This window comes from Martes martes, assembly GCF_963455335.1.
Source record: "Martes martes genome assembly, chromosome: 11".
Lineage (NCBI taxonomy): Eukaryota > Metazoa > Chordata > Mammalia > Carnivora > Mustelidae > Martes > Martes martes.
In genome coordinates, this window is record NC_137899.1 from 21243410 (window position 1) to 21263184 (window position 19775).

At 38.0% G+C, this 19775-nt stretch overlaps 1 pseudogene across 1 annotated transcript; it reads right to left on the bottom strand.

Annotated features, from left to right (window-relative positions):
* Window positions 1-625: 625 nt before the first annotated feature.
* LOC308352098 (ribosome biogenesis protein WDR12-like) lies at window positions 626-11064 on the bottom strand (annotated as a pseudogene). The gene has a single exon. The product of its transcript is annotated as a ribosome biogenesis protein WDR12-like (transcript).
* Between the last annotated feature and the right edge of the window lie 8711 nt (window positions 11065-19775).

Consider the following 19775-nt stretch of genomic DNA (forward strand, 5'->3'; position numbering starts at 1 on the left):
TGTGGCATATCTTTAATACAAGTACTTCACTTAAAATTTTTCAACAAACTCAAAAAAAAAAATAAAAATAAAAAATAAAAAAAATTTTTCAACAAACTCTTAATTGGCAGCATCTACATGTTTTAATGTTCTGAATACCCACAAAATCTTATCATAGTTAGACATCAGTTATTTTACCCAAAGCAAATTGTAGTTCTAATTTTTTCTCTATTAGAATATGTTAGTCTCCTTAAGATACTTTTTCTAAAAATAGCTAATGTAGGAAAACTTAAGTTTCTCCATCAGAAATAAAAATCTGGACAATTACACATTTTTAATACATGCTTTTACAGCATTTCAAAAGCAATTCTTAATTCAAACCAATACCTATAAAAGGAAAGTTCTTAAACTCAGTTTTGTTTCAAGAGTTTGCATATGGCAGAAAAGGCAGGTAACATTTTAAACTTAATAACACAAACCATTGTGTAATAAATACAAAATAAAGAAATAGTGATAGCTATTATCAAGGGTGAAAACATTACATAAACTTAAAGAGGCTGCTTTCTGAACTGTCACTGATGAGGACTTGTTATCAATGTCATTTACAGAAACAATCTCTGTAATCTCTGTAATTTATCATTCACTTTCATGTCCCCACATGAGAAGTAATAGGTGCATATCTGTAGGAATACAATTTATCGTCTGCTCCTCCACTCAGAAGTAACCCTGTGTCTGTCCAGTCCACACTGAGAACTCCGTCTTCATGAGCCGCCAGATCACAGAGGAGACTTACAAGTTCTTGACGATGCTACCTAAAGAACCTGAAATCAGCTGCTGCTCATAAGTAGGAGACCACTTTAATGATGTGACCCAGCCTGTATGTGAGATTAGGGACAGGGAAACCAAAGAACCATCTTTAGTTCAGGGATCCCACAGTCTGATATGTCTATCTGTGCTTCCAGATGCAAAATGTTTGCAAAATGGAAAATAGGAGATACAATCAAACACTTTATTTCCTGTGCAAATGGACTTAAGAATGCCAGCCTCTATATTCCACACCCTAACTCTGTGGTCCCAAGATGCACTGCAGATTTCTTCAGCATCTGACCACAGAACTAAGGATATTGCTTCCTTGCAGCCAAAGATGGTTCTTGTTGGTCTCAACTGCTCTATTTTCTGTTTTTTTTTTTCTTGATTTGTGGATTCCTCCATTTCATCTTCTTCATCTGTAGGAACTGTAGACCAGATCTTTAGCTTCTTTTCCCAGGAGCCACTGCAAAATGTAGTTCTGGCGCTATCAATAGCTAGAGAATCCACACTTCCGGCATGGCCTCTGCAGCATGCAGGGCTTTCATTTTGGTTCTCTCCACATTCCGCTCCTGTAAGAGAATTGTCCCATCCACAGAGCTACTCATTAGTAGGCAAGACAAGCTATCTTTTTTTCACCCAGGCCACAGTTTTTACAATGTCTGTATGTCCCACAATTGTCATTACTGACTTTCCTTCCAAGGACCAGATCCAAGAAGTCTTATCATTGAGAACCCGTCAAGATCCATTCCTCTGTCCCTCGGACTGAACTGATCCAGTCATCATGGAACAAGAATTGCTCTGGCTGAGGGGCAGTGTACTTCTGCACATATTCCACGTCCACAGCCTCTTCTGATGGGATGTTTTCCAGTTCCAAGTGGTTGAGCAAGGGTATTTGCAGAAACTGGCCCTTGATAAGGAAATCAAACTCCACATGTTTGTGGAACTCATTTTTGGCCTCCAGCGGTTTACTGATGATGTTGCTAAGGTCAGCAATTTCAGAGGATGCCAGGATTGAAAAGGGCACATCACCTACCACATATATCTTGTTGGTGAAGAAGCATGTGTGGAGCTGAGCCATGGCGAGGAGTACACATGCAAGACTTGTTGTGACTTTTGGAGGGCTCCCACCTCTAGCTTTAGGATTTAAATCCAGGTGAGAGTTTTCTTTTTCTTTTTTCTTTTAAACTTTTCTACAAATTTCTTCTTTTAACTCTTTAAGTCTTTTTTTAATTTTCATTTTTTAAAAGTTTTTATTTAATTGTGTGTGTGTGTGAGAGAGAGCAAGCACACACAGAGGAGCAGAAGGCAGAAGGAAAAGCAGGCTCCTTGATGAGCAAAGGAGCCCAATAAAGGGCTCAATCCCAGAACCATGGGATCATGACCTAGGCAAAGGCAGATGCTTAACCAACTATCCCACCCAGGTGTCTCTTTTCATTTTTACATTTATATTTTATAGATATATTCTTCAATTTTGGCTTCCTTTCACACTATTCAATTTGTGTGTGTGGGTGTGTGGGGGGTGTGTGGTTTTGTGTTTTGTATTCTTTATAATTTTGGGATTTAGTGTTTTCTAACAAACAGACCAAGATACACCCAGGACTAAGTGGATTGCCCTGTTTTGTCAACCTGTGAGAGTATATGCTCTCTTTTTTTTCCTTTCTTTTTCTTTCTTTTTCTTTTCTTTTCTGGTTTCTGACCTCTTTGGATTTGTCTAGTATGTATTTCACTTAGGTCATACTTGATATTCTTGATTTTTGTTCTCTCGTTCATCCATTTTCTCTGGGAAAAAAGGGCTTGAAGGAGGAATCCACAACAAAAGAAAGAACCAGGGATGCGGGGTGTCTCAGTCTGTTAAGTGTCTGCCTTCGGATTGGGTCATAATCTCAAGGTCCTGGGATAGGGCCCTGCATTGGGCTCTCTGCTCAGTGGGAAGTCTGCTTTTCTCTCTCCCTCTGCTCCTCCCTCTGCTTGGGCTCTCTCTCTCTCTCTCTCAAATATGTAAATAAAATCTAGAAAAGAAAGAAAGAAAGAACCAGAGGTGATACCCTATACAACAGATCTAATTGATATGGACATAAGTAAAATGTCAAAGCTAGAATTCAGTATAACAATTATAAATGTACTAGCTAGGCTTGAAAAAAGCATAAAAGACACTACCAAATCTCTTAGAGCAGAAATAAAATCTAATCAGGCCAAAATTAAAAATGCTTTAACTGAGATGCAGTTTAAAATGGATACTCTAACATCTAGAGTAATTGAGGCAGAAAAGAAAGTCAATGACATAGAAGACAAGATGAGGGAAAGGAAGGAAGCTGAGGAAAAGAGAGAAAAACAATTAATGGACCATGAGTGGAGGCTTCGAGAAATCAGCAATATCATAAACCAAAGCAATATTAGAATTATTGGGGTCCTAGAGGAAGAAGAAAGAAAGAGGGACAGAAGATATATTTGAGCAAATCATACCTGAGAACTTCCCAAATCTGGGAAAGGAAACAGGCATTCAAGTCCAAGAGGTAGAGAGAATCCCCACACACACAAAAAAATTTGATAAAAAAAGATCAATATCCTGACATATAATAGTGAAGCTTGAAAATTTCAGAGATAAAGAGAAAATCCTGGAAGCAGCTCAAGGTAAGAGCTCCTTAACCTACAATGGTAGAAAAATTAGACTGGCATCAGACCTATCCACAGAGACCTAGCAGGCCAGAAAGGGCTGGCATGATGTATCAGGGCACTAAATGAGAAAACCACACAGCCAAGAATACTTTATCCAGAAAAGCTGTCATTCAGAATGGAAGGAGACATAAAGAGCTTCCAGGATAAACAGAAACTAAAAAAATCTGTGATCACTAAACCAGCCCTACAAGAAACATTAAAGGGGACCCAGTAAGCAAAGAGAGTGCCCAAAAGTAACACAAACCAGAAAGAAACAAGAGACAAATCTACAGAAACAGAGATTTTACACATGATACAATGATACTAAATTCATATCTGTCAATAGTTAACTCTGAATGTAAATGGGCTAAATGCTCCAATAAAAAGACTCAAGGTATCACATTGGATAAAAAAGCAAGACCCATCCATATGCTGTCTACAAGAGACCGATTTTAGACCTAAATTAGACTGAAAGTGAGTGGGTGAAGAACAATTTATCATGCTAATGGACCTCAAAAGAAAGCTAAGAAAGCAATCCTCATATCAGACAAATTAGATTATAAACCAAAGACTGTATAGTAAGGGATGATGAGGGACACTTAAAGGGTCCAACCAACAAGATGATCTAACAATTATAAATATTTATGTCCCTAATTTGGGAGCAACCAATTATATAAACAAATTAATAACCAAATCAAAGAAACACAAAGATAATAATACAACAATAGCAGGGGATTTCAACACCCCACTCACAACAATGCACAGGTCATTTAAGCAGATCATCAGGGAAACAAGGGCTTTGAATGACATACCAGACCAGATGGACTATACAGATATATACAGAGCATTCCATCCTAAAGTAACAGAACACACACTCTTCTCAAGAGCACATGGAACTTTCTCCACAATAGATCACATACTAGGTCACAAATTAGGTCTCAACAGGTACCAAGAGACTGGGAATATTCCCTGAATATTTTCAGACCACAGTGCTTTGAAACCTGAAGTCAAATACAAGAGGAAATTTGGAAGGGACTCAAACACTTGGAAGCTAAAGAGCATCCTACTAAAGAATGAATGGGTCAACCAGGAAATTAAAGAAGAATTTTTAAAAACTCATGGGAACAAACGAAAATGAAAGCACAACAGTTGAAAGCCTTTGGGATACAGCAAAGACAGCCCTAATAGGAATGTCCATAGCAATACAAGTCTTTCCCAAAAAATTTGAAAAGTCTCAAATACACAGGCTAACCTTACATCTAAAGGAACTGAGAAAGAACAGCAAATAAAGCCTAAACCAAGCAGAAGGAGAGAAATACTAAAGATTAGAGCAGAAGTCAATGAAATAAAAATCAAAAGAACAGTATAACAGATCAATGAAACCAGAAGCTGATTCTTTGAAAGAACTGATTAAACTCTTTGCCAGACTTACCAAAAAGAAAGGAGAAAGGACCTAAATTAATAAAATTATGAATAAAAGAGAAGAGATCATGACCAAGGAAATAAAAACAATTTTAAGAACATATTATGGGGGTGCCTGGGTGGCTCAGTAGGTTAAGCCTCTGCCTTCAGCTTGGGTCATGATCTCAGGGTCCTAGGATCGAGTCCCGCACTGGGCTCTCTGCTCGGCAGGGAGCCTGCTTCCTCCTCTCTCTCTCTCTCTGCCTGCCTCTCTGCCTACTTGTGATCTCTCTCTGTCAAATAAATAAATAAAATCTTTAAAAAAAAAGAAAAAATAAATAAAGAACATATTATGGGCAACTATATGCCAAGAAATGAGGCAATCTGGAAGAAGTGGATGCATTCCTGGAAACGTATAAACTGCCAAAACCGAAAAAGGAAGAGATAGAAAACCTGAACAGATCCATAACCAGCCAGTAAGTTGAAACAATAATTAATAATCTCCCAACAAACAAGAGTCCTCCAGGGTGAGATGGCTTCCCAGGGAAATTATATCAAACATTTAAAGAAGAAATCATACCTATTCTTCTGAAGCTGTTCCAAGAAATAGAAATAGAAGGAAAACTTCCAAACTCTATTAGGCCAGCATTACCTTGATTCCCAAACCAGACAAAGACCCCATCAAAAAGGATAATTACAGGGGAGGAGTCAAGATGGTGGAGGAGTAGCAGACTGAGATGACATCAGGTCCCAGGAGTTCAGTTAGATAGTTATCAAACCATTCCAAACACCTACAAATCCAACAGGAAATTGAAGAGAAGAGCAGCAATTCTAGAAACAGAAAACCAACCACTTTCTGAAAGGTAGGACATGCAGAGAAGTGAATCCAAAGCAACAGGAAGAGAGACGATGGGGGGAAGGGCCGGCTCCCGGCAAGCAGTGGAGCAACAGAGCATAAAATCAGAACTTTTAAAAGTCTGCTCCACTGAGGGACATCGCTCCAGAGGCTAAGCGGGGAGGGGGCGGGGGGGGGACCTTGCGGGGACAGCGTGGTCTCAGGTCCCGCGGGGTCACAGAAGGATTGGGGGTCTGATTGTAGCAGAGCTTGCAGGTATTACAGTGGGAAGCCGGCTACAGAGACGGAGTCAAGGAGTGAGCTCTCAGCTCAGGGTTACCTTAAACTGGGATCTGTGGCACAATCAGGTCACGCTTTGTGAGCAGGGACCCCACAAGTGGCAGATCTGGGGAGAGAGAGTCACCGGAAGAGCAGAGTGACAGGAATCTACTGGGTTTGGAGACTCCAAATGGGACTGTGTGCCAGAGACAGAAATGCTCGGTCACAGGCCGGGTAAGCACGGAGCGTGGCTGGAGACCAGGGAGATGGGAGTGATTGAGCACTTTTCTCCGAAGGTGCACTGAGGAGTGAAGCTCTGAACTCTCATCTCCTCTGGGCTGGAGATTGGGAGACTGCCATTTTCATTCCCCTCCTCCAGAACTCTATGGAAAGCATTCAGGGAACAAAAGCTCCCAAGAGCGAACCCAAGCAGATTACTTAGCCTGGCCCCTGGCAAGGGTGGTGCAATTCTTCACCGGGCAAAGACATTTGATACTCATTGCAATAGACCCCTCCCCCAGAAGATCCTCAAGAACATCCAGCCAAGACCAAGCTCACCAATCAAGAAGAACAGCGAAACTCGAGAGTTAGGGGAAAGCAATGCACAGAATTCATGGCTTTTCCCCCGTGATCCTTTAGTCTTGCAAAGTTAAATTTTTTTTTTATTTTTTTTCTTATTACATTCTTTTAACTTTTCCTCTTTCCTCTTCTAAGGTTAACTAGTTTATCTTAACAATAACTCTCTACCAAAAAACTCTTTTTAAACCTTCATTCTTATAGTCATATTTTATCACTTCATTTTATTTAACCTTATTTTTTGTATACATATGACAAGGTGGAAAAACTCACCACACAAAAAAAAGAACAAGAGGCAGTACAACAGCTAGGGACCTAATCAATATGGGCATTGGTAATATGTCAGAACTAGAGCTCAGAATGACGATTCTCAAGGTGCTAGCTGGGCTTGAAAAGGTCATGGAAGATATTAGAGAAACTCTTTCTGGAGAAATAAAATCCCTTTCTGGAGAAATACGAGAACTAAAATCTAACCAAGTTGAAATAAAAAAAGGTATTAATGAGGTACAATAAAAAATGGAGGCTCTTACTGCTACAATAAATGAGGCAGAAGAGATAGTTAGTGATATAGAAGACCAAATGATACAGAATAAAGAAGCTGAGCAAAAGAGACAAACTACTACTGGACCATGAAGGGAAAATTCGAGAGATAAGTGATACCATAAGAAGAAACAATATTAGAATAATTGGGATTCCAGAAGAAGAAAGAGAGACAGGGGCAGAAGGTATATTGAAGCAAATTATAGCAAAGAACTTCCCTAATACGACAAAAAGAGCCAGCATCAAAATCCAGAAGGCACAGAGAATCCCCTTCAAAATCCAAAAAAATAAGTCCATACCCCATCATCTAATAGTAAAACTTACAAGTCTTAGTGAAAAAGAGAAAATCCTGAAAGAAGCTTGGGACAAGAAGTCAGTAACATACAATGGTAGAAACATTAGATTGGCAGCAGACTTATACACAGAGATCTGGCAGCCCAGAAAGAACTGGCATGATATATTCAGAGCACTAAGTGAGACAAATATGCAGCCAAGAATACTATATCCAGCTAGGCTATCACTGAAAACAGAAGGAGAGATAAAAAGCTTCCAGAACAGAAAATAAATAAATAAATAAATAAAACAATTTGCAAACACCAAACCAGCCCTACAGGAAATATTGAAAGGGGTCCTCTAAGCAAAGAGAGAACCAAAAGTAATAGGCCAGAAAGGAACAGAGACAATATACAGTAACAGTCACCTTACAGGCAATACAATGGCACTAAATTCATATCTTTCAATAGTTACCCTGAATGTAAATGCACTAAATGCCCCAATCAAAAGACACAGGGTATCAGAATGGATAAAAAAACAAAACCCATCAATATGCTGTCTACAAGAAACTCATTTTAGACCCAAAGACACTTCCAGATTTCAAGTGAGGGGGTGGAAAACAATTTACCATGCTAATGGACATCAGAAGAAAGCTGGGGTGGCAATCCTTATATTAGATCAATTAGATTTTAAGCCAAAGACTATAATAAGAGATGAGGAAGGACACTATATCATACTTAAAGGGTCTGCCCAACAAGAAGATCTAACAGTTTTAAATATCTATGCCCCTAACATGGGAGCAGCCAACTATATAAACCAATTAATAAGAAAATCAAGGAAACACATCGACAATAATACAATAATAGTAGGGGACTTTAACACCCCCCTCACTGAAATGGACAGATCATCTTAGCAAAAGATCAACAAGGAAATAAAGGCCTTAAATGACAAACTGGACCAGATGGACATCACAGATATATTCAGAACATTCCATCCCAAAGCAACAGAATACACATTCTTCTCTAGCGCACATGGAACATTCTCCAGAACAGATCACATCCTGAGTCACAAATCAGGTCTCAACTGGTAACAAAAGACTGGGATCATTCCCTGCATATTTTCAGATCACAATGCTTTGAAGCTAGAACTCAATCACAAGAGGAAAGTTGGAAAGAACTCAAATACAAAGATGCTAACAAGCATCCTACTAAAGAAAGAATGGGCCAACTAGGAAATTAAAGAAGAATTGAAAAAATTCATGGAAACAAATGACAATGAAAACACAACTGTTCAAAATCTGTGGGACACAGCAAGGCAATCCTGAAAGGAATGTATATAGTGATACAAGACTTTCTCAAGAACAAGAAAGGTCTCAAGTACACAACCTAACCCTAAACCTAAAGGAGCTGGAGAAAGAACAGCAAAGAAAGCCTAAACCCAGCAGGAGAAGGGAAATAATAAAGATCAGAGCAAAAATCAATGAAATAGAAACCAATAGAACAGTAGAACAAATCAACGAAACTAGGAGCTGGTTCTTTGAAAGAGTTAATAAGATTGATAAACCCCTGGCCAGACTTATCCAAAAGAAAAGAGAAAGGACCCAAATACATAAAGTCATGAATGAAAGAAGAGAGATCACAACCAACACCAAAGAAATACAAACAATTATAAGAACATATTATGAGTAACTATACACCAGCAAATTTGACATTCTGGAAGAAATGGATGCATTCCTAGAGACGTATAAACTACCAAAACTGAACCAGGAAGAAACAGAAAACCTGAACAGACCCATAACCAGTAAGGAGATTGAAACAGTCATCAAAAATCTCCCAACAAACAAGAGCCCAGGGCCAGATGGCTTCCCAGGGGAATTCTACCAAGCATTTAAAGAAGAATAAATTCCTAGTCTCCTGAAACTTTTCCAAAAATAGAAATGGAAGGAAAACTTCCAAACTCATTTCATGAGACCAGCATTACCTTGATCCCAAAACCAGACTAAGACCCTAACAAAATGGAGGATTACAGACCAATATCCTTGATGAACACAGATGTGAAAATTCTCACCAAAATACTAGCCAATAGGCTCCAACAGTACATTAAAAGGATTATTCACCATGACCAAGTGGGATTTATTCCAGGGCTGCAAGATTGGTTCAACATCCACAAATCAATCAATGTGATATAATACATTAATAAAAGAAAGAACAAGAACCATATGATACCCTCAATAATGCTGTAAAAGCATTCGACAAAGTATAGCATCCTTTCTTGATCAAAACTCTTCACAGTGTAGGGATAGAGGGTACATACCTCAATACCATCAAAGCCGACTATGAAAAACCCACAGTGAATATCATTCTTAATGAGGAAAAACCAAGAGCTTTTCCCCTAAGGTCAGGAACACAGCAGGGTTCTATCACTACTGCTATTCGACATAGTACTAGAAGTCCTGGCCTCGGCAATCAGACAAGAAAAAGAAATAAAAGGCATTCAAATCAGCAAAGAAGTCAAACTCTCTTTGCAGATGATATGATACTTTATGTGGAAAACCTAAAAGGCTCCACTCCAAATCTACTAGAACATGTACAGGAATTCAATAAAGTGTTAGGATATAAGAATCAATGCACAGAAATCCATTGCATTTCTATACACCAACAAGACAGAGAAAGAGAAATTAAGGAGTCAATCCCATTTATATCTGCACCCAAAACCATAAGATACCTAGGAATAAACCTAACCAAAAAGGCAAAGGATCTGTACTAAAAAAACTATAAAGTACTCATGAAAGAAATTGAAGAAGACATAAAGAAATGGAAAAACGTTCCATGTCATGGATTGGAAGAACAAATATTGTGAAAATATCTATGCTACCTAAAGCAATCTACATATTTAACTCAATCCCTATCAAAATCCCATCAATTTTTTTGAAATGGAACAAATAATCTTAAAATTTACATGGAACCAGAAAAGACCCCAAATAGCCAGAGGAATGTTGAAAAAGAAAGCCAAAGTTGGTGTCATCACAATTCCAGACTGCAAGCTCTATTACAAAAAAGCTGTCATCATCAAGACAGTATGGTACTGGCACAAAAACAGACACATAGATCAATGGAATTGAATAGAGAGCCCAGAAATAGACCCTCAACTCTAGGGTCTACTCATCTTCAACAAAGCAGGAAAGAAAAAACAGTCTCTTCAACAAATGGTTTGGGAAAATTAGACAGCCTCATGCAGAAGAATGAAACTGGACCAGTTCCTTACACCACACACAAAAATAGACTCAAAATGGATGAAAGACCTCAATGTGAGACAGGAATTCATCAACATCCTGGAGTAGAACACAGGCAGCAACCTCTTCTACCTCAGCCACAGCAACTTCTTCCTAGAAACATCGCCAAAGGCAAGGGAAGCAAGGGCAAAAACGAACTATTGGGACTTCATCAAGATCAAAAGCTTTGGCACAAAAAAGGAAACAGTCAACAAAACCAAAAGACAACTGACAGAATGGGAGAAGATATTCACAAATGACATCAGATAAAGGGCTAGTATTCAATATCTATAAAGAACTTAACAAACTCAACACCCAAAGAACAAATAATCCAATCAAGAAATGGGCAGAGTTCATGAACAGACATTTCTGCAAAGAAGACATCCAGATGGCCAACAGACACATGAAAAAGTGCTCCACATCACTCAGTATCAGGGAGATACAAATCAAAACCACAGTGAGGTACCACCTCACACCAGTCAGAATGGCTAAAATTAACAAGTCAGGAAATGACAGATGTTGGAGAGGATACAGAGAAAGGGGAACCCTCCTACACTGTTGGTGGGAATGCAAGCTGGTATAGCCACTCTGGAAAACAGTACATAGGTTCCTTATAAAGTTGAAAATAGAGCTACCAAATGATACAGCAATCACCGTACTGGGTATTTACCCTAAAGATACAAATGTAGTGATCCGAAGGGACACATGCACCCGAATGTTTATAGCAGCAATGTCCACAATAGCCAAACTATGGAAAGAACCTAGATGTCCATCAACAGATGAATGGATAAAGAAAATGTAGTATATATATACAATGGAATACTATGCAGCCATCAAAAGAAATGAAATCTTGCCATTTGCAACAACGTGGATGGAACTAGAGGGTATTATGCTGAGCAAAATAAGTCAATCAGAGAAGGACAATTATCATATGATCTACCTGATATGAGGAATTTGAGAGGCAGAGTGGGGGGTTTGGGAGATAGGGAAGGAAAAAATGAAACAAGTTGGGATTGGGAGGGAGAAAAAACATGAGACTCTTAATCACACAAAACATATTAAGGGTTGCTTGGAGGAGGGGAGGGTATGGAGAGGGCGGATGGGTTATGGTCATTGGGGAAGGTATGTACTATGGTGTGTGCTATGAAGTATGTAAGCCTGATGATTCACATGCCTGTACCCCTGGGGCAAATAATACATTATACGTTAAGAAAAATAATTAATTAAGAAAAGAAACTTTATACTCCAGAGGGAGTGGCACGATATATTCCAAGTGCTAAAAGGAAAAAAACCTAAAACCAAGAATACTCTACCTCACAAGGTTATCATTTAGAATTGAAGGAGAGATAGTTTCCCAGACAAATACAAGTGAAAGGAGTTCTTCACCACTAACTTAGCTTGCAACAATTTGTCAAAGGAACTTCTTTAAGTGGAAAAGAAAAGGACATAACTAGAAGAAAGTTATGACATGAAATAAAACTTCACTTGTAAAAGCAAACAAAGTAAAAGTAGTAGATCGGTCATTTACAAAACTAGTATGTAGATTAAAAGACAAAAATATCAATTATATCAATTACAGTTGACCCTTGAACAATCCAGGGGTTAGGGATACTTACTTCCTGTGCAGCCGAAGATCTGCAAATGACTCTTTACTCTCCAAAACTCAACTACTAAGAGCCCACTATGAATGAGAAACCTTACCAATATTATAAATAGTTGAATAACACACACTTTGTTGTATATATTTATATATACTGTACTCTTACAGTAAAGTACACTAGAGAAAAGAAATGTTATTAAGACCATAAGGAAGAGGGAGAGGAGTTAAAATGGTGGAGGAGGAGGACACTGAGCTCGTCTTGCCCCTTGAACACAACACTAAATAGTTATCGAATTATTCTGTACACCCAGAAGTCAATCAGAGTTCTGAAAGAACAAAAACTGTAAGTCTTACAAGTAGTAAGACAAGTAATCTACAAGCAAGTCTACCACATTTTGGAAGGTAGAAAGTGCGGAGGTTCACTTGGGGGAGACACAGCTATGGAAGCGGTGTGGTTGGAGCCTGCTTACAAAGTCTACCACAAAGTATTAGAATTGGTAGAGTGTAAAATCTCAACTTTTAAGTTCACTACTGTTGGGGAGAGGCTTGAATTAAAGATGCTCAGGTGGCAAAGAGAGGCAAGATCCCAGGAGTGACACAGAGTTCTGAGGAGCAGGGAAAATGGGTGGTGCCAAGGTAGAGTACTCTTCCCAGTCATAAGGCCAGGAAACTGGCCCAGAGAAGTGGGTGTTGGTGCTGACTTTCTGTTATAAACTGCAAAACAATGTGTGGTCATGGGACCGCATTTCTGGGACAGGACAGCAAGCATGGGGAGACCCTCCCGTGGATGAAAAGTACAGGTCTGCACCATGAGCATCCCTGAAGTTTGGAGTTTTGAAACTCAGTCATGTGTCTGAAACATAAAGGCTCAGGCATGGACAGGGTGAATGCAGGGTTCAGATGGAAATCAGGGGAAAAAACACGGTGATTGATTGGTTTTCTGTGAGGTCTCAACAAAAAGTAGAGGGCACAAATTTTCAGCTCCTGGGCTAGACAGCTGAGTGCAGCTATTTTCAATCCCACACATCAGAGCTGAAAGCCTTAAGGGAGCAAAACAACCCCACCTTATGGAGGCGGAGCTGCTGGCACCAAATCCCACCACCCTGAGCCCTGGAGAGCATTTCCACCGAAACAAGTCCACCTGAGAATTAGTGCATTAGGTCCCTGTGCCAGAAGACCACCACAAACAACTAGATCACACCAAGTTTATCATAGAGTGCTGCAAAGCTTCAGCTCTAGGAGAAATAGGATTAAGCTTCCTTTTTACTTTTTTTCTTTCTTTTATTTTTATTTTTTCTTTTTTTTTAAGATTTCTATTTATTTATTTGACAGAGACATAGTAAGAGAGGGAATACAAGCAAGGGGAGTGGGAACAGAGAAGAAGGATCCTTGCTGAGCAGGCAGCCCGATGTGGGGCTTGATCCCAGGACCCTGGGAACACGATCTGAGCCAAAGGCACATGCTCAATGACTGAGCCACCCAGGCACCCCTACTTTTTTCATTTATTTTCTTATATTTTCTAATTTCCTTAAAAATTTATTATTAATTCTAATTTTTACATGTATATTTTTCATACATATATATTTTGTTTACCTTCACTTTATTTTATATTTTTTATTTTGGGATCTAAACTCTTTTAAAAACAGACCAGGGGTGCCTGGGTGGCTCAGTTGGTTAAAGCCTCTGCCTTCGGCTCAGGTCATGATCCCAGGGTCCTGGGATCGAGTTCCGCATCGGGCTCTCTGCTCAGCGGGGAGCCTGCTTCCTCCTCTCTCTCTGCCTGCCTCTCTGCCTACTTGTGATCTCTCTCTCTCTGTCAAATGAATAAATAAAATCTTAAAAAAAAAAAAAAAACAGACCAAAACACACTCAGGATCTATTTGTTGTTTTGGTTCTTGGTTTTCTTGTTTTGTGTTTTGTTTTTCTTGTTTTTGTTTTTTTTCTTTTTCTTTGTTTTTTGCTTTGATTTTGTTTTTTGGGTTTTGAGGAGTGGGGGTTTGTTGTGTTGTTCTTTTTTCTCTTTCTTCTTTTCTTTTCTGGATGAAACAATGAGATGAAGAAATTCACCCGAAAAGGAAGAACACAAGGTAGAACACATGGCCAGGGATTTAATCAATACAGACATAAGTAAGATGTCTGAACTAGAATTTTAAATAACGATTTTAAGGATATTAGCTGGGGCTGAAAAAAGCATGGAAGACACTACAGAATCCCTTACTACAGAAATAAAAGAACTGGGGCACCTGGGTGGCTCAGTGGGTTAAGGCCTCTGCCTTTGGCTCTGGTCATGATCCCGGGGTCCTGGAATCGAGCCCTGCATCGGGCTCTCTGCTTAGTGGGGAGCCTGCTTCCCTCCTTCTCTCTGCCTGCCACTCTGCCTACTTGTGATCTCTGTCAAATAAATAAATAAAATCTAAAAAAAAAAAAAAAAAGAAAGAAAGAAAGAAAGAAAGAAAGAAAAGAACTAAAATCTAGTGAGGCCAAAAGTAAAAATGCTGTAACTGAGATGCAAACACAAATATAATGGATCACAAAGGTAAACTTAGAGAACTCAATGACTCAGTAAAATGTAATAACATTTGTATCATAGTTGTCCCAGAAGATGAAGAGAGAGATAAAGGGGCAGAAGGTTTATTCAAAAAAGTTATAACTGAAAATGTCCTAATTTGGGAAGGACACACATCAGAATCTAAGAAGCACAGAAAACTCCCAAGAAATTCAACAAAAGCCATCCATCACCAAGGCATATCATAGACAGATTCACAAAATTCACAGACAAGGAAAGAATCCTGAAATCAGCAAGGGAAAAAAGGTCCTTCACATATAAGGAAAGACAAGTTAACTTTATAGCAGACCTGTCCAGAGAGACCTGGCAGGCAGAAAGGACTAGGAGGAAATATTCAATGTTCAGAATGGGAAAAATATGCAACCAAGAAATCTTTATCTAACAAGGCTGTCATTCAGAATAGAAAGACAGAGTATCCAAGACAAGCAAAACCTAAAGGAGTTCATGATCACTGAACCAGCCCTGCAAGATATTTTAAGGGGGAACTCTTTGAGTGGGGGAAAGAAAAAAAAAAGCAACAAAAACTAGAAAAGACCAGAGAACATCACCAGAAACACCAAACTATAGGTAACACAATGACACTAATTCGTATCTTTGACTGTGAATATAAATGAACTAAATGCATCCATCAGAAGATACAGGGTATCAGAATGGATTAAAGACAAGATCCATCAATATGCTGCCTACAAGAGACTCATTTTAGACTTAAAGACACCTGTCAATTGAAAGTGAGGGATGGAGAACCATCTGTCATGCCAATGGATGTCAAAAGAAATCCACAGTAGCCATATTTATATCAGACAAACTAGATTTTAAACCAAAGTCTGTAACAACAAATGAAGAAGGGCATTATATCATAACTAAGGGGTCCACCTATCAAGAAGACCTAACAATTATAAATATTCATGCCCCCAACTTGGGTGCACCCTCATATATAAATCAATTAATAAACATAAAGAAACTCATTGATGATAATACAGTAGTAGAAGATAATTTTAACACCCCACTTACAAGAATGAACAGATCATCTAAACAGAGAATCAACAAGGAAAAAATGGCTTTGAGTGACACACTGGATGGACGTAAGAGATATATTCAGATCATTTCATCTTAAAGCAGAATACACATTCTTCTCAAGTGTACATGGAACATTCTCCAGAACAAATCACAAACTTGGTTATAAATCAGCCCTCAACAAGTACAAAATGATTGAGATCATGCCATGCATATTTTCAGACCACAATCCTATAAAACTGGAAGTCAAGCACAAGAAAAAAATAGGAAAGACCTCAAATACCTGGAAGTTAAAGAATATCCTACTAAGGAATGAATGAGTTAACCAAGAAATTAAAGAAGAATTTAAAAAATACATGGAAGCAAATGAAAATGAAAGCATGACATCCCAAAACCTTTGGGAGGCAGCAAAAGCAGTCCTAAGAGGTAAATACATTGCTATACAGGCTTACCTCAAGAAGCAAGAAAAGTCTCAAATACACAACCTAACTTTACACCTAAAGGAGCTAGAAAAGGAAAAGCAAACAATGTCTACAGGCAGCAGAAGGGAAATAATAAAGATTTGAGCAGAAATAAATGATACAGAAACAAACAAAGAACAACAACAACAACAACAAAAAAAAAAAAAAAAAAAAAAAAAAAAAAAAAAAAACCAAGGCACCTGGGTGGCTCAGTTGGTTAAACATCTGCCTTCACCTCAGATCATGATCCAAGAGTCTCAGGATTGAGCTCCACATAGGCCCTGCTTCTTCCTCTGCCCCTGACCCTGCTCATGCTCACTCGCTCTCTCTCACACACACATAAATAACTAAAATCTTTTTTAAAAAGAAACGCAGAACAGATTAATGAAACTAAGAGCTAGCTTTTTGAAAAATTAAAAAAATTGATAAACCCCTAGCAAGACTTATTAAAAAAAAAAGCCTCAGATAGATAAAATCATGAATGATAGAGGAGAGATCACAAAAAATACCACAGAAATACAAACAATTTAAAAGAATATTATGAAAAATTATATACCAACAAACTGGGCAACCTAAAAGAAATGGACATATTCCTACAAACTTACAAACTACCAAAACTGAAACAGGAAGAAATAGAAAACTTGAACAGACCCATAACCAGCAAAGCAATTGAATCAGTAATTCAAAAATCTCCCAACAAACAAAAGTCCAGGGTAAAAATGACTGATGTCCCAGGGGAATCCTACCAGACATTTAAAGAAAAGTTAATACCTATTGTTCTCAAACTGTTCCCAAAAATAGAAATGGAAGGAAAACTTCCAAACTCATTCTACAAAGTCAACATTACCTTGACTCTAAAACCAGACTAAGACTCCAGTAAAAAGGAGAAATACAGTCCAATATGCCCAATGCACTTAGATGCAACAATTCTCAATAAAATAATAACAAATAGAATTCAATAGTACATTAAAAGAATTATTCACCACAATCAAGTGGGATTTATTCCTGGGCTGCAGAGGTGGTTCAATATCCACAAATAAATCAACATGATCACCATATTAATAAAAGGAAGGATAAGAACCATATGATCCTATCAATAGATACATAAAAAGCATTTGACAAAATTCAGCATTTTTTCCCGATAAAATCCCTCAACAAAGTAGGGATAGGTGGAACATTCCTCAACATCACAAAGGCCATATACAAAAGACCCACAGCTAATGTTATTCTTAATGGGGAAAAAAAGAGAGCCTTTCCCCTTCAGTGGAAAACAAGACAAGGATATCCACTCACATCATTACTATTTAGCATAGTACTGGAAGTCTGAGCCTCAGCAATCAGGTGACAAAAAGGAATGAAAAACATCCAGATTGGCAAGAAGGAAGTCAAACTTTCACTCTTTGCATACAACATGATACTCTAGGTAGAAAACCTGAAATAATCAACCAAAAAATTGCTAGAACTCATAAATGAATTCAGCAAAGTCACAGGATATAAAACCAATGAATAGAAATCTATTGCATTTCTATATACTAATAACGAAGCAGCAGAAAAAGAAATCAAGGAATCAATCCTATTTGCAATTGTACAAATAAGACACTGGCATAAATCTAACTAAAGAAGTAAAAGATCTATAATCTGAAAACTATACAATACTTATGAAAGAAATTTAAGAGGACACAAAGAAAGGGAAACACATTCCATGTTCATGGGTTGGAAGAACAAACATTGTTAAAATGTCTATAGTACCCAAAGCAATCTACACATTTAATGTAATCCCCATCAAAATACCACCAACATTTTTCACAGAGCAAGAACAAACAATCCTAAAATTTGTATGGAATCACAAAAGACCCTGAATAGCCAAAGCAGTTTCAAAAAAGAAAAACAAAACTTTTTTTTTTTCCTTTTTTCAAAGAAAGGCGTCACAGTTCTGGATTTTAAGCTACATTACAATGCTCTAGTCATCAAAACAGTATGGTACTGGAAAAAAAAAAAAACAGTATGGTACTGGCACAAAAATAGATACATAGGTCAATGGAACAGAATAGAGAACCCAGAAATGGACTCACAACTACACAGTCAATCTTCAACAAAGTAGGAAAGAATCTCCAATGGAAAAAAGACTGTCTCTTCAACAAATAGTGTTTGCAAAACTGGACAACATGCAGAAAAATGAAACTGGACCACTTTCTTACACCATACACAAAAATTAACTCAAAACGGATGAGAGACCTTAATGTGAGACAGGAAACCATCAAAATCCTAGAGTAGAATATAAGCAGAAACCTCTTTGACCTCAACTCTAGCAACTTCTTACTAGACACATCACCACAAGCAAGGAAAACATAAGAAAAATGAACTACTGGGACTTCATCAAAATAAGTCTTCTGTACAGCAAAGGAAACAATCAACAAAAGTAAAAGGCAGCCTACAGAATAGAATGGGAGAATATATTTGCAATTGATATAGCTGTTAAAGTGTTAGTATCCAAATCTACAAAGAGCTAATCAAACTCAACACACACACCCCAAAAAATAACCCAGTTAAGAAGTGCACAGATACGAGAAGACACTTTACCGAAAAAGACTTTTGGATATCTAACACACATAAAAAGATCCTTAACATCACTCATCATTAGGGAAATACAAAGCAAAACCATGTACCATCTCACACCTGTCAAAATAGCTAAAATTAACAACACAAGATAGGTGTTGGTGAGGATACATAGAAAGGGGACACTGCTGGTTGCCCTGTTGGCGGGAGTGCAAACTGGTACAGCTACTTTGGAGAACAGTATGGCAGTTTCTTGAAAAGCTAAAAATAGAACTACCCTTTGATCCAACAATTGCCGTACTAGGTATTTACCCAAAGAATACAAACATACAGATTCTAAGGGATACGTGAACTCTGATGTTTATAGCAGAATTATCAACAACAGCCAAACTACAGAGAGAGCCCAAATGTCCACCAAGTGACTGATGAATGGATAAAGAAGATGTGGTATGTGGTATGTGTGTATATGGTACATATACATAATTGAACATTACTCAGCCATCAAAAAGAGTGAAATCTTGCCATTTGCAATGACATGAATAGAGCTAAAATGTATTATGCTAAGTGAAATGAGTCATTTAGAGACAGACAAATACCAAATGGTCTCACTCATATGTGGAATATAAGAAATAAAAAGAAAGAGAGAGAGGAAAACAAGCCATAAGAGACTCTTAATGATAGAGAACAAACTTAGGACTGATGGAGAGAGGTGGGTGGGGGGATGGGCTAGACAAGTGATGGATGTTAAGGAGGGCATTTGTTATGATTAGCACTGGGTATTGTATGTAAGAGATAAATCACTGAATTCTACTCTAGAAACCAATATTGTACTATATGTTAACTACCTAAAATTTAAATTTTGAAAAAAATCATAAGGAAGAGAAAATGTGCTTATAGTCTTATACTGTGAAGCTTCCACATTATGAGAGGCATCATGCATTTCAAACCCATGTTGTTCA